The sequence below is a fragment of the Onychostoma macrolepis genome, chromosome 06, assembly GCF_012432095.1.
Source record: "Onychostoma macrolepis isolate SWU-2019 chromosome 06, ASM1243209v1, whole genome shotgun sequence".
In the NCBI taxonomy this organism is placed as follows: domain Eukaryota; kingdom Metazoa; phylum Chordata; class Actinopteri; order Cypriniformes; family Cyprinidae; genus Onychostoma; species Onychostoma macrolepis.
Window position 1 is genome coordinate 4,406,552 of NC_081160.1, and position 22,999 is coordinate 4,429,550.

Consider the following 22,999-nt stretch of genomic DNA (forward strand, 5'->3'; position numbering starts at 1 on the left):
AGATTGTGGAAATACTTTAAAAACAACGTTCCTCAATGTCAAATTGCAAAGGCTTTGCAAAGCTCAACATCTCCAGTGCATGACATCATCAAAAGATTCAGAGAAACTGGAGAAATCTCTGTGCATAAGGGACAAGGCCAAAGATCTTTGTTGGATGCCCGTGGCCTTTGGGCCCTCAGATGACACTGCATCACTCATTGGCATGATTCTGTCATTTACATTACTAAATGGGCCCAGGAATACTTCCAGAAACCACTGTCGGTAAACACAATCCACCTTGCCATCTGAAGATGCCAACTAAAGCTCTATCATGCAAAAAGGAAGCCATAAGCGCCGTCGTGTCCTGTGGGCCAAGGCTCATTTAAAATGGACTGTTTCAAAGTGGAAAAGTGTTCTATGGTCAGATGAGTCCAAATTTGACATTCTTGTTGAAAATCACGGACACCGTGTCCTCTGGGCTAAAGAGGAGGGAGACCTTCCAGCTTTTCATCAGCGTTCAGTTCAAAAGCCAGCATTTCTGATGGTATGGGGGTGCATAAGTGCATACAGTATGGGCAGCTTGCATGTTTTGGAAGGCACTATGAATGCTGAAAGGTATATAAAGGTTTTAGAGCAACATATGCTCCCCTCCAGATGACGTCTATTTCAGGGAAGGCCTTGTGTATTTCAGCAGGACAATGCAAAACCACATACTGCAGCTATTATAATAGCATGGCTTCGTAGTAGAAGAGTCTGGGTGCTGAATTGGCCTGCCTGCAGTCCAGATCTTTCACCTATAGAGAACATTTGGTGCACCATTAAACTAAAAATATGTCGAAGACGACCACAAACTCTTTAGCAGCTGGAAACCTATATCAGGCAAGAATGAGACCAAATTCCAACACCAAAACTCCAGAAACTCATAACCTCAATGCCTAAATGTCTTCAAACTGTTTTGAAAAGAAGAGGAGATGCTACACCATGGTAAACATGCCCCCGTCCCAACTATTTTGAGACCTGTAGCAGGCATCAAATTTGAAATGAGGTCATTGTAAATTGTAAAATTTCTCAGTTTAAATATTTGTTATGTTATCTATGTTCGATTGTGAATAAAATATTGGCTCATGTGATTTGAAATTCTTTTAGTTTTTATTTTATTAAAATTTAGAAAACGTCCCAACATTTCCGCAATTCAGGTTGTAATACAAAATCCATTTTATTTTCATATTTGTGACCCTGGACCACAAAACTAAAATTTTAATTGTTGTTTTTGGTCAATTTCTGAAAGCTTTCCATTGATGCATGGTTTGTTAGGATAGGACAATATTTGGCCAAGATTCAACTATTTGAAAATCCGTAATCTGTGGGTGCCAAAAATCTAAATATTGAGAAAATCGCCTATAAAGTTGTCCAAATGAAGTCCTTAGCAATGCATATTACTAATCAAAAATAAGTTTTGATATATTTACGGTAGGAAATTTACAAAACATCTTCATGAAACATTATCTTTACTTAATATCCTAATGATTTTATATACCCATGCTACTTACAACTGGTTTTGTGGTCCAGGGTCACATTTTACTATCCCAAGCCTCTGCTTTGGAAAATATATTTTTATATGATATAGTAAATATCAGGTACTGTAGCTGTGAGGTGCAGTGTGTAAGAGAGAGGCATCACCATGGTTTAGATGCTCTGGTACATTCTGTTTTTAAAGCACTTACTGTATAACTGTAAAGCACATGTGTCTATATCACATTGCTGTGTGATTAAATCAGTGTGTGTGTGTGTTGTGGGTCTGCGGGTGTTAGAAGCCAGTGCAGGGACAGCTGCTGCTCTCTGCCGGAGCTGGAATGAATAGATTATGAGCAGTAATTAGACGTACATGGAAATCAATGCACTTATGGCATAGAGCTGGAGGCAATGGGAGCAGATGAGAGGCTCTACAGCAGGGGCCCCTGCAGCCCCTGAGATAGGAAGACACACACCAGGAGACTGAGTGACAGGACCGAGCCAGAGACGAGGATGAGAGACACACACAAATCTGCACTTTGGAGGCCTGTATCTCTATAATATATAGATTCACAAATTCTCCCGTGGCTTGTTTCTGATCTTGTCCTCGCTTCACACTAGAGGTCTACTACACAACACATACTGTAATGCAGGGCCAGGTTTGGCTTGCTTTTTCATTTCAGGTTCAGGTACAGTAACTATTTAATTAATGAAAACAACATTTTTATACAGAATGTGAATTGTGGGGGTTTAAGACTCAACGTCCATGAAAGTTTTGCTCATAAAAAATTCTTTAAAAAGTTGATCATCTAAAAAGTCACTGAATTATTCACACACTTTTTATACAGCTGTCAACATGTGAGATTGAGTATAAGAAATAATAAATATGGAATCTGTGTTTTGTCTTGTGACTACATTATGTATTATTTTGATACTGCAACTCATATACATAAACCAAACTCAATCAATTTTAATATACCAACAGTAGTAAGATATTAGTAATAGTTATATTTAGTAAAATTTAGTAACATTTACAAAATATTAACAGTAGTAACAGTAGTATAGTTAAAGTTTTAGCAATGTTGTTGTTATTGTGTGTGTTTGTCATTTTAGCATTTTTTGTTTATATTTCTGTATAGCTTTTTATTATTTCAGTTATAATTTGATTTATTTTAGTATATCAAGTTAAAATAAAAATACAATTAAATAAATATATTTTTAAGGTCATTAGTATTTGAAAACGAAACAAAAGTACAGAGTAAGAAATTTTTTTTTTTTGCAGAGTGTAGTAATTTGTGAGCACCTGTCAGGTCAGGTTGCATGTGCTCGGAAACAGGCTTACATTGGACCTCTGTTCTAGTCTAACAGTGTGAAATTGGTTAATATTATGCTCTTAAGTTATATAGTGTGTTTTTGTGAAGTCATTGCTTATGCGTGTTAGTCTATACGCCTTTATGAGGGGTAAATTTCGCCCTCTCTGCCCCGTTCTCCCTGGAGTCACACTCTTCCGCCCTGTCTCTGTGTTCGGCCGTGGGCGAAACCTGTCTGTGATCATGGCAGTAATGAACATATGGGTCTGTCTGTGATCCTACAGCCGAGTTTAATCACTGCACTGCCCACACACACACACTCAGCCTGAAGACAAACTCCTGCCGCTCTGTGTTTCACACCACTAAAATACCTTTAATGAGATGCCTTCTCAAAAAAGAAAATAAACTAGATTTGCATTTCCGGAGGAGATCCAGTGTGTGAAAGTTTTGGGTTTAATCTTTAGTTCAGCAGCATGAAAGAAATGAGCTGCTTTTGGTTGTCCTGACACTTGCCATGCCTCTTAATGTTGACTGTATATTAGTGTTCAGTGGCTAAAAATGGTTAGATAGGAGCAAAAAAGAAAAGACCAATTACAGAAAGACCAATTGGAATTCAGTATGCAAATATTGTGATGACATCACAACTGATGATTCAACTGACTTTTATCTTAAAGGAAGTACACTACCATTCAAAAGCCTGGAGTTGGTAAGGTATTTTTGTGCTAATCAAGGCTGCATTAATTTGATCATAAATACTGTGAAAATAACAGTAATATTATGAAATATTATTATAATTTAAAATAACCATTTTCTATCTAAATATATTTTAAAATGTTATTTATTTCTGTGATCAAAGCTGAATTTTCAGCATCATTACTCCAGTCTTCAGTGTCACATGATCCTTCAGAAATCATTCTAATATGCTGATTTGCTGCTCAAGAATAATTTCTGATTATCAATGCAAACAGTTGTGCCGTTTAATGTTTTTGTGAAAATCTTAATACATTAAATTGAGGATTCTTTGATTAATAGAAAGTTCAAAAGAAAAAAAATAAATTAAAATAATATATATATATTTGTAACAATGTAATGCCAATTTTTATCAATTTGATCAAACTTTTGAATGGCAGAATAGCAATATTAGGAATCAAATATGAGAATTATCATTATTAAATGAGCTCTTAAAATATATTTGTTGGTAGTCTTGTATATACATTTGTTTCCATTAGATCTGTTCCTCAAATTGTTTTTATAAAAATAGATTTTAAGTCACAGTGTAGGGGAACCGTAGACTGATTCATATGCAGTTTATTTGATGTAAAGTAATGGAGTAGGATTAGATTGTAAAGACCATGGCATTTCAGTAGAGGTGGAACAGCTCTTATTAGACAATGTTTGTCAAGAACCCGGACCAATCTTCACCCATTCTGTCCTGTCCCATTCTCAGATAACTCTCAATAACATGGACGCCCCTGGACAAATTTACACAGAAAATGGTTTTGAATGCTTTTAATCTTCCATATGGGTAAAAACAGGAGTCTGTTTGAACAATGATTCAGACAGATCTCATTTAAATGTAATGAAGACGTGATCCTCACCCCCTCCATGATCCATGAGCTCATTAGTCAGAGGAAGTGCAGATGAACGTGTGCTTAGGCCTGTATTTATATTTGAGTATTTTTGGGGTGAATGATTATAATCGTGCATATGAAGATTTATCATGCTCTGACTTTTGACTCTGACTAGTGTAATTTGGAGAGCTTTCAAGGAATGATTACTGACCCACACTGAATCTGTGCACATTTTTTCACCTTTTCTGCACCAATTCTCAAGGAAAACCCATAAAAATATATTTGGTGAAATGTTTTAAATGTTTTAAAAAGAACATGCAATGATGATGATGTGTAGAATTTCTGTACGTATGTACTGTTAGGAACAGCTGTCTGAAGGCCACTTCTCATCTGAGAGTTTCTCACATGGATACTTATTTACCACATTCTTCAAACTAATTCACTCTAATTCAGAATTTACATTAAATCTATATAGTATGTACACAACCAATCTAAAGATCTTGTTGTTAATAAAGTGGAGCTAATTTTTAGCTGCCAGTCTGTACCAGTCTGTCTCTGTCCAATGAAGTTGTTCCCATCAGGCTTAGGGGAAACCATACATTAGGGTCCAGAAGAGAACACTGCTTAAAAACAGCAAGTTAACCCTTTGATGCAGATCATGGGTCTAAAGTGACCCGACTGAGTATATTTTTTTTCTATATCTTTGCAAGAAACTTTTGATAATCACAAATCCTTAAATTTTACTTTCTTATTTTTTCCTTATTTTTGTATGACTACCCCTCTAATGCACAACATGGGTCATTACCCCACTGACTATGTTTGAGACAAAAATTATGTCATTCTGAGAATATAATTATATTTTTCTTAAATAACACGTACTCCCTATCTACAGGTCCTACTGTTCTCATATCATATACAACTGTGATGTTTTACAAAACAACAAGCTTTGAAACACTTTTTTTTTAACTGTTGAAAATTAGATCACTTACTGTGAAATCCATTTTCTCACCGGTACATCACCAGTGTAAGCTTCATGGTGAAAACTCCTTCATCACTCTTGCCAACGTAGTCCATAGTTACAATGTTATATCAAAAATATATCTTGATTTTATCTTGTGGTTATTTTGCAGAAAAATAGTAGGGGGGCGTTTTCCCCCACTCTACCCTACCTATTAAGCTCACATACCCATTAAGCACACTTCCATTTTTGAGATCAGATTATAAAAAGAAAAAATAATTTATTATTCTACTTTATGTCTTAACCAATTGCTATGTTTGTTACTACATACCTCCTAGTGTTGTCACGGTACCAAAATTTCAGTATCCGGTACCGATACCAGTGAAAATCCACGGTTCTCGGTACCAATTTTGGTACCACATGCTAATTAAAAAACATTTTTAATAATAAAATCAAACAAAAATAAAATGTACAAAAATCAATGCCATTCTTTATATTTATTGAAATTGTGTTTCAAGTTTTTCCACAAGTAGCGTCACGCACGCTTCACTGTATGTAGTTAAAATTAAAAACGCCATTCACTCATTCACACAGAATCTCGGAGAACATGGGGAATTCATATCGGAATCGACTTTTGCGGCTTAATATTTACAGATACTAGTCCGTGTCGCGATTTGTTTTAAGTGCAATGACCTACTTTTGATTAATTCATCCAAACTTTGACAAATTCCATTCCGTGCTAAACTGTAAATTCTATTTTTATAACTGGATTCTGAGATTCCGTCCATGTTTTCTGCATCGCGGAAATCATAGGGCCGTATGGGTCAAGAACCGGGTTGACCGGGTACTCGGTACCACCGGTACTTAAAAAAAACCTGGTACCGTGATGTTTTCATTTTTTTAGTACCGACTTGGTACCGAAGTACCGGGTCTTTTGACATCACTAATACCTCCTATCAAGTCAATCAGATCATTGCACACTGAGATATGAGTCTCCTTGTGTTCACACTGTCCGGCGGCCATTTTGAAAGCTGTCTAAAAACTTTCACGAAAAGAGGAGCCCCATAAATGTGCATTTTTTATATGTCTAAGCCTTTATTTTGGTTAAGTTTCACTACTTATTGTAAAATTAGAGATTAATGTTTAGACTTTTGCATATTATAACCTGGAATTTGGATGTGGGAAATAATTACAATTAAAAGGGATCAGATTAAACTGTGTGAGGTAAAATAAGTGTTTTAAAAAGATGAGACAACAACAAAAGTAGAAGGAATAAATAGTGTATTTACATATTGCACAAGGAACTTAAAACAACACAATAAAACTAGAATAATTTAGGCTGTTAATAGTAGATTGTCCATGTGAATCGTACCCTAAAACAGTCCTTAAGAATCCTAGTGTGTTGAAGTCCCAAGGTAAAAGTGTCCGGTGTATATACAGTTCAGAGAAAGTGATAATCCAAGATGTGTGAAATACTGGAACGGTAAGTCCATAAAACACCTCCACAACCCAGCGAGTAGGCGTCTGATCAATAACCCTGTTTGTTTGTCATGCTGCTTGCTTTATACTGGTCTATTTCCTGATTCCTGTCATGTGACTGATCATAAAATAATTAAGAGGAATAAAATGGCAACATGTAAAACCATTAAAATTCAAATATATAGATATAAAATCATCTAATACATATTGAGCGGTATAAAACTTGTGTCTTTGTGTGACAGTGTCACACACTTCATTGTGAATATATAACTGATTGACTTCAGTGCCTTGTTGCTTGATTTTAGTGTGCTGTTTTTTTTTGTGATTGACTTTGTACCTTCAAAAAATATATTTTTACAATTATTCTTTAAAATTTTTCCTTAAAATAAACAAGAATTTTTAATAAAACATGATGTGAGCTTAATGGGAACAGGGGTGTGCTTAATGATACACAGAGGATTTTAAGGCCGATTTTAAGCCCGATTCGCACCCCCGAACGACCGGGGGATGGGTTTGGCTCGGCTCGATTTGCGGCTTGTCGCAAGCGATTTTTTGTCCAAAAATCCTCTATTGTGTGGTGTCATAACGATTATTTATCTGTTCCCGATCGAGACAGAGCGTCGTCGAACTCAAATCGTAAAAATCAAACATGTGATATTTACAATTCGTCATCGGGCTGCCTCTGACATGATACCCGCGATAGCCAATGAGAGCGAGCAAGCGTCACCTACCGGATGTTGCGTGCTTCTACATCTGAAACTTGGCAGCCACAAACATGACATGAAAGCAGAGAATATCACCCATATTCTTTTCTATACCTCGTTTTTCATTGTCAAACACAACACGCGCCAGGAGAGCCAACTGACAGCGTTGATTGTCCTCTATTTGTTTTTCGTCTCTGGTCACGTTTGATCTCGCTCGTGTCACTAGGCTTGTTTGAGATGAGCAAAATCTGCGCAGAACCGATCACCGGTGATCACCGCGAGGTGCATGTCGGTTAGAAAAGTGTCCGAGTTACGTCCGCCTTGCTCTGATGTCATGCTGACGTGTGCCAAAAAACTCTTGCGAGGGCGAGGCGGCTGTGTCGGATTGAGCAGTCGCGTGCAGTTGCTCTCCACCGACTGCGCTGATCAAAAGCATGATGGGAAACGCCTGACTGACGACACAGCTTAATGCTCATTGGTTCAGACAACCGTGATGCTGAGTTCTCTTCTAAAATGTTTTATTTTTAAAATCTGATTTCATGCTATTATGTATTTAAATTGTTCATGAATATTCCCAACACTATAGTGCGATCTCTGTGTGAGATATGTGATTGTTGTCATAGTTTCTATAAAAATCTAAAATACATGTTTGAATTAAAATAAAAATTAATGATAAATACGCCTTTTGTATGGAATTAAATAGCAAGAAGAGTGTCTTGTTCATCATTTTTATATTCATATAAAAGCAACAGAACTGAAATTATATCATGTTTATCAGCAGCACAGCATATGAGTGAGAATAACGCGATATCTGCCTCTGATCTCGTAGCTATCTGTTCCACTTCGAGAGGGCAGAACTGTCCGTCTTGACTGCACTTATTTCACTCCTCCCCTCACTGGAGCCGCCTACTCTCGCCTACATTTCAGGCAGGCGAGGCGCATCTCAAACAAGCCTATCGTTAGGCGCATTCGACTTTAAAGGGGTGGTTTACTGCTTTTTTTCTTTGCTTGATTGCGTTTATGGGGTGCAATATAAAATGTCTTCGTGTTTCGTTTGTTAAAAAACGCCTTATTTTTCATATATTTCACCTTTATTGTAAGCCGCTTTCTCCTCTGTCATTTGAACGACCGGTTGACTTCCTGTTTCTCTGAAACCACTCCCTCAGAAACGGGCAATGGGCTCAGATTGGTTAGTTGGGCCGGTGTGTTGTGATTGGCTAAACTGCGTACTGCACATTGTCCGGAAACGTCTCGCCCATTACCTTCACGGGCGACAGTCGCATGTGCTCCGGTCAAATGTAAATAATGGTGTCAATATTGCCGTATCAGTTTGAGCCAGAATCAGACCCAGAAAGCGGTAATGAAGAGAGTCAAGCAGAACTTCCGCAAGCACGGCTCTTACAAACGTTTCTGAATGGAAGTTTGCTGTTGTGATTACATTTAATTTTTTAAAGTTTGTACACGTTTGTCTTATACACACAAAATAGCATCGAACTAACTGGCCACTATAACCAAACAGCGTTGGCTTGTGTTTACGTTCTTGATCAAATCGAAAAATTACGTCATAAAGTATACATGGAAAATACATTTACAAAATTAGTACATAATTACAAATTCGGGTCCAAAATGTTTGTACGCGTTTGTCATAGACACACAAAATAGCATTTAACTAACTGGCTACTAAAGCCAGCGTTGGCATTTGTTCACGTCCTTGATAAAACTAAAACATTACGTCTGAAATTATACATGCAAATACATTTAAAATTATGAAATCTTACTTACAGGTTGTGGCCCAACAACTGCAACTGCAGAACATGGCCTTGCCCCCTCTTTTTCATGTTCCGGAGGGAGGGGTTGATGCAAATTTATGGGTTTTTTACGTATGCAACCCGGGAAGTATCTCGTTGTAGTCCCATATGAGTCGTTTTTGTAGGCATTAAACTTCCTGATTTTTAAAAGACCATATCTCCGCTTACATTGAACTTTCAGCGCAGCAACTTTGCAGATACTGTTCATGCACCAACAGCAACATTACACACTATTTAAAATGAAAAAAGTGAAATCGCAGTAAACCACCCCTTTAAGCGGCGCTGCGCAGAATGGTCAGTGTATGACATCAAAGTACCGCGAGAGCCATTCAAAAGCATAAGGATCCATCTGCTCTCTTATCGCTCTCGCGGTACTTTGATGTCATACACTGGCCATTCTGCACAGCGCCACTTCAAGTCGAACAGTGTTCCTACATTCTTCAAGTGTGTGGTCTTGCAGTCTGGTCTAAAAATCTAGCGTGTTCCTTCAGAGGATTATAAAGCTAAAAAATTGGTTGAACTGTCTTCATGTCTGTGGTCTCCCATGGTTTTAAAATAGTTTAAGATTTGAAAATCATCTAGTGTGCAGCCAGCTTAATGGGTACATTTTTGTACCCTTTAAGCACAGCCAGATTTTTTTTCATTTAATGAAGTATATCTTAATTGAAATGCTTTTGTCATTTAAAATAAAATTAAATATTTTTGTGTGAGATATTAATATTTTATTTTAACATAACTTTTTGTACTGAAACCAATATCTTGTGCACTAAAAATGTCTCAATGTAGATTTTGGTGAGCTTAATAGGTACGTTTACCCTATATGATCAGTATATACATGATCAACTGCTTGTTGTGAACTCTTTATCTAGAGTGTTAGTGATCCCAGACATTCTAGATTAACGGCAGAAATGTTTGTGAGATGCTGCATGATGAGGAAGATCAGACAATTCTTAGTCTTGATTCAGAGTCTGAAATATCACAGGGTCAATCTGGAGCTGTGGGTGTAAATCCAGCTCTCCTTGATGAAGAAGACTGTGATGACATTGAAGACTTGTCTGATGTGTCCTCTGAAGAGGAAACTCCCAGTCCAATAGATTGAGTAAAAATGGTTTGCACCTACTCATGTAAGTGGAGAACATGGTGATGGCCTATGGTGCTGTGGTGCAATGTACTGGATGTTACCACCCTCAGTGCCTACACCAGGGGCGGTCATGGAGAGCCACAGTCCTGCAGAGTTCATCTCCAACTCTAATCAAACACACCTGAACAAGCTAATCTAGGTCTAAGGGTTACTGGAAAGATGCAGGCAGGTGAGTTTTTATCAAGGTTGAAGCAAAACTCTGCAGGGCTGTGGCTCTCCAGGACAGATGTTGGCCACCCCTGGCCTACACCAACTTCACTGCACAACACCCTAATAGTAGTAGTAGTAGTAGTGTGACCAATGCACGAAGGAGCTGGTCAAAGAGCTTGTCATGCCACATATGAAGAGGTGCTTGGAGGGCAGGCCCCACCTTCAAAACCATATTACAGAGGCAATGGGAAGATATAGGATAAAAAACAAAACACAGTCACCACCCGGCCAGAGGAATACAGGTGCATCTCAATAAATTAGAATGTCGTGGAAAAGTTCATTTATTTCAGTAATTCAACTCAAATTGTGAAACTTGTGTATTAAATAAATTCAATGCACACAGACTGAAGTAGTCTAAGTCTTTGGTTCTTTTAATTGTGATGATTTTGGCTCACATTTAACAAAAACCCACCAATTCACAATCTCAGCAAATTAGAATATGGTGACATGCCAATCAGCTAATCAACTCAAAACACTTGCAAAGGTTTCCTGAGCCTTCAAAACGGTCTCTCAGTTTGGTTCACTAGGCTACACAATCATGGGGAAGACTGCTGATCTGACAGTTGTCCAGAAGACAATCATTGACACCCTTCACAAGGAGGGCAAGCCACAAACATTCATTGCCAAAGAAGCTGGCTTTTCACAGAGTGCTGTATCCAAGCATGTTAACAGAAAGTTGAGTGAAAGGAAAAAGTGTGGAAGAAAAAGATGCACAACTAACTGAGAGAACTGCAGCCTTATGAGGATTGTCAAGCAAAATCGATTCAAGAATTTGGGTGAACTTCACAAGGAATGGACTGAGGCTGGGGTCAAGGCATCAAGAGCCACCACACACAGACGTGTCAAGGAATTTGGCTACAGTTGTCGTATTCCTCTTGTTAAGCCACTCCTGAACCACAGACAACGTCAGAGGCGTCTTACCTGGGCTAAGCAGAAGAAGAACTGGACTGTTGCCCAGTGGTCCAAAGTCCTCTTTTCAGATGAGAGCAAGTTTTGTATTTCATTTGGAAATCAAGGTCCTAGAGTCTGGAGGAAGGGTGGAGAAGCTCATAGCCCAAGTTGCTTGAAGTCCAGTGTTAAGTTTCCACAGTCTGTGATGATTTGGGGTGCAATGTCATCTGCTGGTGTTGGTCCATTGTGTTTTTTGAAAACCAAAGTCACTGCACCCGTTTACCAAGAAATTTTGGAGCACTTCATGCTTCCTTCTGCTGACCAGCTTTTTGAAGATGCTGATTTCATTTTCCAGCAGGATTTGGCACCTGCCCACACTGCCAAAAGCACCAAAAGTTGGTTAAATGACCATGGTGTTGGTGTGCTTGACTGGCCAGCATACTCACCAGACCTGAGCCCCATAGAGAATCTATGGGGTATTGTCAAGAGGAAAATGAGAAACAAGAGACCAAAAAATGCAGATGAGCTGAAGGCCACTGTCAAAGAAACCTGGGCTTCCATACCACCTCAGCAGTGCCACAAACTGATCACCTCCATGCCACGCCGAATTGAGGCAGTAATTAAAGCAAAAGGAGCCCCTACCAAGTATTGAGTACATATACAGTAAATGAACATACTTTCCAGAAGGCCAACAATTCACTAAAAATGTATTTTTTATTGGTCTTATGAAGTACTCTAATTTGTTGAGATAGTGAATTTGTGGGTTTTTGTTAAATGTGAGCCAAAATCATCACAATTAAAAGAACCAAAGACTTAAACTACTTCAGTCTGTGTGCATTGAATTTATTTAATACACGAGTTTCACAATTTGAGTTGAATTACTGAAATAAATGAACTTTTCCACGACATTCTAATTTATTGAGATGCACCTGTACATCAGACAGAAGGGTCAATCGAAGAGGAAGAGTTGCAGGATCTGTCCAACTGCCAAAAACAGACAAGTCAGCAGCTGGTGTTCAGTGTCAGGCAGTTCAGTTTGCAAGGAGCACAAACCTGTAGCTGTCATTTGTGAGGCATACAAGCACTGATATGGCAATTTGAGATGGCGCTGTACCTGTGTGATTTTATTTTGTTAGTTTTATTTTCATCTGTTCGGTCACATTCACTACAATTCACTACAGCTGCACTACAGACAGTTCAATTTCAGTGTTATTGGTTATCAGTGATATGCGGAAGTTATGTGTGACAAAGTGGCAAATAAACATATTTAAAGTGTTAAATGTGTTGGTCTAAATAACTGCTAATATATATATATATATATATATATACATATATATAAAAAAATTATTTGTGGTCATTGTAAAAATATATTTTGAATATTCATGGATCATAGAATTTATAGATCAGGGAATATTAAATGCTGAAATAAACTGATTTCAAAAGATAAAACAAACCAAAAAAAAAAAAAAAAAAGCCCAGTGAAGCATGAAATAACATAAGAAATGAATACAGGTCATTTTAGACCCGTGTTTTTCATTAGAAGGGGTTTTTATAGCGTGTGCATCAAAGGGTTAAAGAGCATAAGCAAAAAACTGCAGCCACAATAGTATATCAGTAATTGCGTACTAACTAGGACTGGGTGATAATGGGAAAAATGTCACTGCAGTATTTTAATTTTCTGATATAATGTGACTTAAAAAGCAGGACTTTTTACTTCTATTACTTAAAAAGCACTGTTTAAAGAAAAAAAAAAAACTTCTAGAATGATTATTTTATTTCATATGGAAGAGTGTCAAATTGTAAAATAATTGTTAAAAAAGCTGTTTTTTTTTGTTTTTTTTAAAGTGAATCATTCAAAGTTGACTTTCTATTTCTGAAATGCACAAATAAATGCCTCTTGGTTCATGTCGAGATGACAGTAAAAGTGCACAATCACTTACAAAATACTCTAATGCTCAACTCGCACACAAGCAAGTACTCAATTGTACACTCAAGTAGAGGGAGAAGTTGTGTGATCACAGTAAAATACTAGTGCATACTGCATACTAAAAATACTTTAGTATTTTTAATATTATACTATAATATACTTTAGTATTAATAATTTAACTTTATAAAATTTTAGTGCTGTCAAAAGATTAATCGCGATTATTTTGGACACATCCAAAATAAATGTTTTTGTTTACATAATATATGTGTGTGTGTACATTTATTATGTATATATAAAATACAGCATATATTTGTAAAAATATTTACATGTATTTACGTGTATATATTCATATTCATATAAATTATATCATATATAAATATATTTAATATATAAATGTAACATTTTTATTAAATATATACATGCATGTGTGTGTATTTATATATACATAATAAATATACACAGTACACACATATACATTATGTAAACAAAACAACACTTTATTTTGGATGCGAATAATTGCGATTAATCGTTTGACAGCAGTATTGTGTGCTCTATGCTTTACAAGAACCGACTCAATCCTCTTTCAGTAATAATAATGTGGACACTTTTTTTTTTTTTTTTTAATTGTTTTTGGCTCATTCAATATGACTGTAAAATAATAATAATTATTAAGAATTTTTATTGTTAAAACAAGAAATATATACCTTTATACTATAGAAAACTGTAAGATAGAAGTTAGTATTTAATTATAACTTTACTGCAGTGCAACTGTAAAATTACAATACTTATATTACAACAATATGTTAATTTATTCATTTTCGAACCTCTTCACTATGAAAAGCACAGCACATACAGTATATTTATTGAATTAAATTGCAGCCTTCACAATTTTATCTCACATGTCATATCTTGATTCATGATTAAAATTTTTATCATGATATATCATGCAGCCCTACTAACGTCTAAAAATCACTAAAAATCAAAGCGTTGGCAGAACTTGGCACCAATGTTTGCTGTTCAGCCTAATTATTGCTATGGTTATGGTTATGGCCAACATGTTTTGGAAATGTTAGATAATATCAAGCTTTCAGGGTTTGGCTGCTGGTGCTATTACTACAAGATTATTATATATTAATTCATTGAACATTCAGAAACATTCCTGAAACACTTGAATAGCAAATATCGTATGGTATACTGCAGTAGCATTGGGTTATTGGAGCAATTGTACATCACAATGCTTTAAAGTCCATTCCTCCTTCTCTGGAGTTGGCTTTGAATGGAGCTGAAATCAAACTGACATGAATTCAGCACAGATGGACCTCCTCTGTTCTCAAACCACACAATTTTAGAGTTAAAAGCAGCCCATTACACTGGAGATGAGAGCAGTTTTGGTTTGATTTTAGGCTCAGTGGGCCACTCAGCTCCGGCTGGGAGCCCGTGACAGGATTTAGATGTGTTGATAATGTGTTAAGATGAGAGATCTGAATGAAGACAGGTAGACTCGAGCTTCACTGCACTCCTGCACCAGTGTTTGTTTCTTGCTTTTTTTGTTTTGTTTTTTAGTCTGCTGAATGACATCAAAGAGGAGCTCTCTCGGCCCATCTCGCTCAGAACCCTTTGGCATCTGCTCGCACTACTATTCTCTGTGCCTGTGTCAAGCAGAGCAGCAAAGGAGAGCGAGAGAGAAACAGAGAGAGATGAGGTGACAGGCCTATGAAAGCAGAGATATTTTAAAGGACTGAAACCATCTGAGCAGCTGCATTTGCGTCGGGGTGTGTGTGTGTGTGTGTGTGTGTGCTCTGAAACATGAGCCTCTCTCATTGTTCATTTCCCAATACGACTTTAAAGCCATCAAGAGCCGATTACCAGCTTCATAAGAAGAGTGGAGTCCAAAGTGTTCGTCTGCTCTCATCCTCGGCGTATTGTTCCTCTAAACTGAGTGACTCCAGGGCTCTGGCTTTGTTTAATGCAAACACTTGTTTGCCTGAATGAATCAAACGTAGAAACACCAAAGTTGACTGTTTCCATTATGTACGGTGATGTCAAATGCACAAATAAAAGCCTCGGGGTTCATACCGACAAAGGCTTACATGAGTAAAAGAACACAAACACACGCTTCACACATATATAATACTCAAAACACACACAAGTACATACTCAAGTATACACTAAAATATTTGAAGAAGTGAAAAGATCAGCTATAATAACGTAATACTAGTGCACTGCATACTGTGAAGTGCACACGGTATACTAACTACTATTGTTTTTAAATAGTATGTGAATTAAACAGTATGAAATGGGCAATAAGCATTCTGCTACATTATCACATGACTTCAATTCAGAGTATCCAAGTGTCAGCTCATAAAATATTTTGTTTTTGTGTGTGTAAAACATATATACTTTTCGAATCGAATTAGATAATGAATTTATGGTTCAAAAATGATGGGTCATACACTAGAACATTTGTGGAAACTGATTACCTCAAAACATTTAAGTAAACTAGCCTAACTATTTTATTTTTTTTAAGATAACTAACTCATTAAGGTTGTAGAGCTATATTTAAATATTGCATAAACTTACTCCAATAAACTTCCTAACTTATGCCATTTGTATAAATATCATATTAACTCTAACCCGTGGTTACGTGCTAGTTATTAGTACTCTTCACCACAATGGTAAGCCTACAACACTTCAACATAACAGAAAATCTTTTTTTTTTTTTTAAAGAAATTAATACTTCTATTCAGCAAGGACACATTAAATTGATCAAAAGAGACAGTAAAGACATTAATGTCATAAAAGACTTTTAATTCAAATACATGCTCTATTCATCAAAAATTCCTGAAAAATTCATATTTATTTGTTTATTTATTTATTTGTCAAATAAATGCCGTTTTGGTGAGCATAAGAGACTGCTTTCAAAAACAATAAAAAGTCCAATTGACCCTTTCGAATAGTAGCATTTAGTATGTTGCACACTGCAAAAGTAGTGTGAGTATGCCTGACTTTATTTGAGAGCCGTTCCTTTCCATTCCTTGATAAATGTGCACAAATTCTTTTGAAAGGGGCAAGGGTCAGGGGTCATGCCTAGCACTAAACATCTGATGATTAATATCGCAACCTCACAAATAAAATCCTTCACACTCAGAGCTTCTCGCTTCAACCATCACTAACTCCAGAGAAAGGAATAAATGGAGGAGCATGCACAGAATAAATAGCACAATAATTAGTAAAAGCAAGATAAAGATGCACACAAAACAAAAGTAAGGAAATAAACAAACAATGTAACAGAGCGGCAGAATCATCAAGGGCCATAGAGGAAAACAGATGCAGAGAAAGATGGAGGGAGATGCTGAGGGTGGAGGTAAAAAGCCTGCTTCAATTAGCATCGTAAAATAAAATACTTTGTAAAAGGAAATAAATGCTGTAGCAAGAGGAAGATTCATGCTCTGAAATAAACTGCAGCTGTTGAATTTTTAATTGGAGAGGTCCTAATTACGGTCATCAGACAGTGCTCCTAAACACATTCCACTTCTCTCTCTCTCTCTCTCTCTCTCTCTCTCATGCAGTGGTAGAGGAGTAGTCCGGGTGTACGCTTCCATTTCATTAATATTTGATGAAATGGGTCCGGCTGCCTCAGCTGCGCACCGCGGCCCAGAATGCAGCCTCCATTACGCATGCTGCTGTCTTACGGCCGCGTACATTAGCTGGATGTCAGAAGTGCGTGCATGTGTGTGTGTGTGTGTGTGTGTGTGTAAGAAGCGGGGCGGTGTCTCGTCAAATGGTTCTGTCGATTGATGCTATTCGATGGTGGAAAAACACTTGGGTGTGAGCCATAATTGAACTGACACCAATAATGAAACCAGATAGTGTCTCAGAGCCGCCAGCAATATGCTAAAGATATTGATGCTCCTAATAATTCCTGGGGACTTGGACAGGATTAACGGAACAGAGGAACCTCTCACAAAATAACGGCTTTAAATTACCGCCCGCGCCAACTTGTGAAAAGTCCACATCTGTCAACACTGACAGTGAGATGGGAGTTTTTCTAGAAGCAGTATTGCACAAATTTAAAAGGAAATGGACTTCTTGTTGTGCAGATCTCGTTGTGCATTTGCTTTTGAGATGCACAATGAACTAAATACACTATATATATATATATATATATACTGTATATGCACAGTACTGTGCATAAGTCTTAGGCCACCAGTATTTTCACCAGGTAATAAATGGTTTTAAGTCAGTTATTTCTATCTTTTGTTGTAGTGTGTCAGTAGGAAATATCATGAAATCCTGTGAAATCCATATCATGGAATGACATGAAGAAACAGAAAAAAGTGAGACAGACTAAATCCAGAAGTACTATGGCAAAGTCTATAAGATGCTTCCAGAGTCCTATTAGTCCTAAACAGTTTCTACCCTACTGTTCAAAAGTTTAGGGTCAGCAATATTTGTTAAAATGTTTTTAATTGTCTCCTCTGTTCACCAAAGCTGCACCTATCTAATAAAAAAAATAAAAAAAAATAAAAATCAGTAAAATTGTGAAATATTATTACAAATTAAAATATTAATGTTTTCTATATTAATATATTTTAAAATGTTTTGTTTTTTTCCTGTGATGCAAAGCAAATTTTCAGCATCATTACTCCAGTCTTCAGTGTCACATGATCCTTCAGATATCATTCTAATGTTTAGAATTTTGGTGCTTCTTCTTCTTATATTTCTTTGAAAAAAAAAAACAAAACAAACAAAAAAAGTTCAAAAGAGCAAAATTTATTTTCAATATTTTTTTGTAATAATGTAAAGGTCTCTGATTTTTTTTTATTTAATGCAACACTGATGAATATAAGTAATCATTTATTTTAATTCTTTTTTAAAAATCACATTTTAATTATAAATATATTCTAAACCATGTTATGCCAAGTCCAAAATATTGTCCATTTTTTGAATGCATTTATGTTTTAATTAAATTTAAAAAGTGTTAATTTATTGCAAATAATATTTTAAAAATCAATAGCCAAAACTGATATGATAATTTGTGATTAGTTGCAAAATCAGTGTATCATGCAATTAACTGCAGTAACAACAAGAACAAGAACAACAAAAACTGATTTCTAGCTGAAATATTAGATGATTATTTAAACATTACTGAATAATATTAACCAAATATTTTTCTTTTCTGATTTGCACATTGGGAAGTCTGAATAACCCGAACTTGTTGACTACGAAAACTCCTTGTCGACTAGAGGGAAAGGTGTTTTTATAAGGAAAGCAGGACACGGACTACTGGGACCAGCGAACTGGTGAACATCTAACGAATGAATGCATTTCCCATGAAATCTGCATCTACCCAGACAAAACCCCTGCTGCAGGAGGCACATCTCTGCCACAACTGTCCCAATTCAACTTGCCAAACACCCTCCCTACTATCAAAAAGCCACCGCACTCTCTTTCTTTCTCTCCTGCGCCCCCCCAGGGGCCTTCCACTTATTACCCATGATGCTTTGAGAGAGCACAGTGAACCCCCCCTACCCCCGTACCCTAATCTCAGACATGAAAGGAAGCGCGCGGCCCGGGCTGAGATGATTCTACCGCTCACAGGGGAATAGGAGGAGAGAGAACGAGAGCGAAGGAGGGAGACGAGCAAGAGGTTTAATAATGACCAACTCAACCTCCTCACTCCCCGCTGAAGGGTTCGGGCCCAGGGGACAGTCCGCTCTGCCCGAGGGGGTCAGGGGCAGCTGAAGCGACGAGGGGCCCCTGAGTGATCACCCAAATCTCAGGGTGATTTACAGGGCCAAAGCATGTCAGGGGCCTGGTTATGACACGAGGAGTGGCTGTCTTATTTGTAAAACAGACATAGACTGTGTGGAACATTGTCAGGCAGAAATATTGTAGCTATAGAGCTTAAGACCCTTAGAGATTTTCAGATATAAATGTTTGGAAATGCCTGATGCTTTTATGTTTACCAAAAAATTCTGGGCAAAAAAATAAAACATAAAAATAAATAAAAAAGCATAAAACATACAATGTAGAATAAAAGTTCAACATTTATTTTTAAACTTTATTTAAGAGATTGTTTTCCCACTGTATATAGGTTATTCAATTTCATATACATATATAAAAATACAAAATACTATGGCCACGTTACATAAATCTGCAAAATGCATTAAAATCTGTGTGTGCGTGTTTGAATATATATATATATATATATTTACATTTACATTATATTTAGTCATTTAGCAGACGCTTTTATCAATGGAAGTAATCAAATTCAACAAAAGGGCAATGATATGCAAGTGCTATGACAAGTCTCAGTTAGCCTAACGCAGTACATGCAGCAAGGTTTTTATTATTTTTATTATACAATAAATAAAAAGAAAACAGATAGAATACAAAAGAATAGAATAAAGCAAGCTGGTGTTAGAGGCGTTTTTTGCCTTTTGTTAATTTAATAATAAATAAACACAAAACAAATAGATAGAATACAAAAAGATCAGAGAAGCTAGTGTTCATTTTTTATTTAAAAAAAGAAAGAAAACAAGCCGTTAGTATATAGAGTACAAGTCTAAAAGAGACAAGTTTTTTTTTTTTTTATATATATATATATATATATATATATATATATATATATATATATATATATATATATATATATATATATTTACATTTTCCGCTAGTATATGGGCTTTTAATGTCATATATATATATATATATATATATATAAAGGTTTGCTCTGTATTATATATATATATATATATATATAATACAGAGCAAACCTTTTTTCCCTTAAAGTGTCTTGAATATTGCAACAGCAGGGTCATATTGTAGAAGTGTGTAAAAACTGTACTCTAAAAAACAGGTAAGCAACTTTGTGTGATTGCATCTCATCTGGGTGAAATGTGAAGTTTTCCTGCACTGGCGTCTAATTGAGTCAGACAGGGGGAAGTGGAGGAGAGTGGACCTGTCATCTCCAATCCCAATACACCCTGATTAACATCAAACTTTTATAGTGCTCTCAGAAATTCGGCCATGAAGTATAACGCTGTCTTGCTCGCTCTTTCACTCTCTCTCATATCCGAAAATGGATTTTCATCTCCATCTAAGGTAAATTAAATGCTGATATGTGCCACATACAGTACTGGGTAGATTACTTGCAAATTGTAATCCATTACTGATTACAAACCATGATGGAAATTGTAGTTTGTAACGTAATCTATTGGATTACACATATTAGGTAATGTATTCAGACTCCTTTTTGATTACTTTTAGATTAAAAGGTATCCCATTCTTTGTTGTCAACATCATGGGGTGTATTAAACATTACATTATGACAGACAGGGACTCAACAAGAATGAACTACATGGGGTTTGTGAGTTAACGAAAAGATGGAAGACTTTCCAAATGTATAAAAGCAGTAGAATATTAGAAATGAAAATTTAAGCTAGAGAGAGAGAGAGAGAGAGAGAAAAGAATTAGGGCAAACCAAATTAGGAATAATTTACTGCCATTGTGTGAATAATATGTAATCTAATTACGAGTACTTAATTTTTGGAATTTGATTATGAAATCCAGATTACATGTAATCAGTTACTACTCAGCACTGGCCAAATAAATATACAATTAGCTACGGAAGTAAATACCAGTACATGCAAGCAAAAGAATAATGTTAAGATTATGTTTTGGGTTTTACAAACTGCTTACATTCATGACACTCATCACATTTTGTTTTCTGTCTGTGGCAATGCACACGAATCAAGACAATTAAATATATAATAAATATGAATATTTAAGTATGCATGAAATACAAGACAAGTCAGTATTCAAATGTAAAGAAGACAACCAATCACAATTCAGTGTGTAATTTAACAATGACCCCATTCAATTCAAACGCTGAACATTCTATCAATAAATAAACCAAACATGCACAGACATTATCTACAAAATATAAACATTATCTACAAGACTGAATAGAATCTGTATATTTGTTTGTTCAAGCTACACTAGTCAAATACTGAGGTTTAACAACAGAGAAGAACTGCTCATTTCATTTCAATTTTCTATGAGTAAGAAATCAGAATATGACTTTCTTTTACAAGAGCAGCTTGAATAAGAAGCAGTGCATTTATTCATCCTCAATCCCAACAGATCCGATGAACAACGGTGGAAATGAATGAAACATGAACAGAAGAAATCGCACTTCCTCCGCGAGGGACACTGAACACTGCCTCTCTAACAATATCTATCAGGGGAATGCATGCAACACAATAACTTCAAAGCAAATTAAAAATGCACAACATAATGCTAAATGCACTCATTGCATGACAACAAAACTCAAAACGGTTTTTATCTCAAAACAGAAGCTGTTCAGATTCTAAACTGTTGCAAATCTCAGCGTTGTGAGGTCACACTCTTGCATCATGACACTCTCACTGCATCTGCATATTCATTGAGATGTCAATAATTTAACACTCACCACACTATTTGAATATGTGTTTACCAGCGAGGTCGGTAACCTGAACCCATTTACTGAGAGGATTTCAAAGTGTGAATGTGATTGCATGTCTGTTTGACTTTGGGGGAGGGACGTGGATTTTAATCTGTATTCAGATTCACATGAACGACTGCATTCAGTTAATGTCATTTTTGAAAAAGACATTTGTTTTAAAACTCATTTTATTATTAAAGATACGACAAACATTGAGTTTTGAAGGTGTCATTATTAAAGACGACTACAAAAATGAAATACATCTAAAAATAACACTCGCTTCTCCAGTTTTTTCGAGTATTAATTCATTTATTTAAACAAACCCAATCTGAAACTACCGACGTAAAACCAGGTCTGAAACTATTGTAATCACATTTGCACAAATTAAAAAATAAATAAAAATACAAATAAAACATTTCTTGACATCTCTTGACATTTCCAGTTGTATAGCATTATTAATTATAAACACACATTAATTAACAATATTTCAAAATTAGATGAATAAATTATGTTTATTGGTAGTTCATGCCAAGATACCTAATCCAGTAATGTTAATGAATGTTAATGCAAATTTTAATGTTAAGGAATAACTAATGCTGACAAATTGAGCCTTACTATAAACACACACACACACACACACACACACAGTCTGGCATATGTGGTTTACGGGGACTCTCCATAGGCGTAATGGTTTTTATACTGTACAAACTGTATGTGCTATTGCCCTACACCTAAACCTACCCCTTACAGGAGACTGTCTGTATTTTTAGATTTTCAAAAAAAACACCATTTAGTATGTTTTTTTAAGCCTTTTGGTTTACGGGGACATAGGCAGTGTCCTCATAAACCACCTTCACGTTGTAGTACCCATGTTATTATACAGATTTGTGTCCTCATAAACCATATATACCAGTTCACACACACACACACACACACATATATATATATTGTTGACTTGCTGTCAGTTAATGATTAATTATGCCTGTAGTAATTAATTACTGATTATACTGTGATTAGTTAT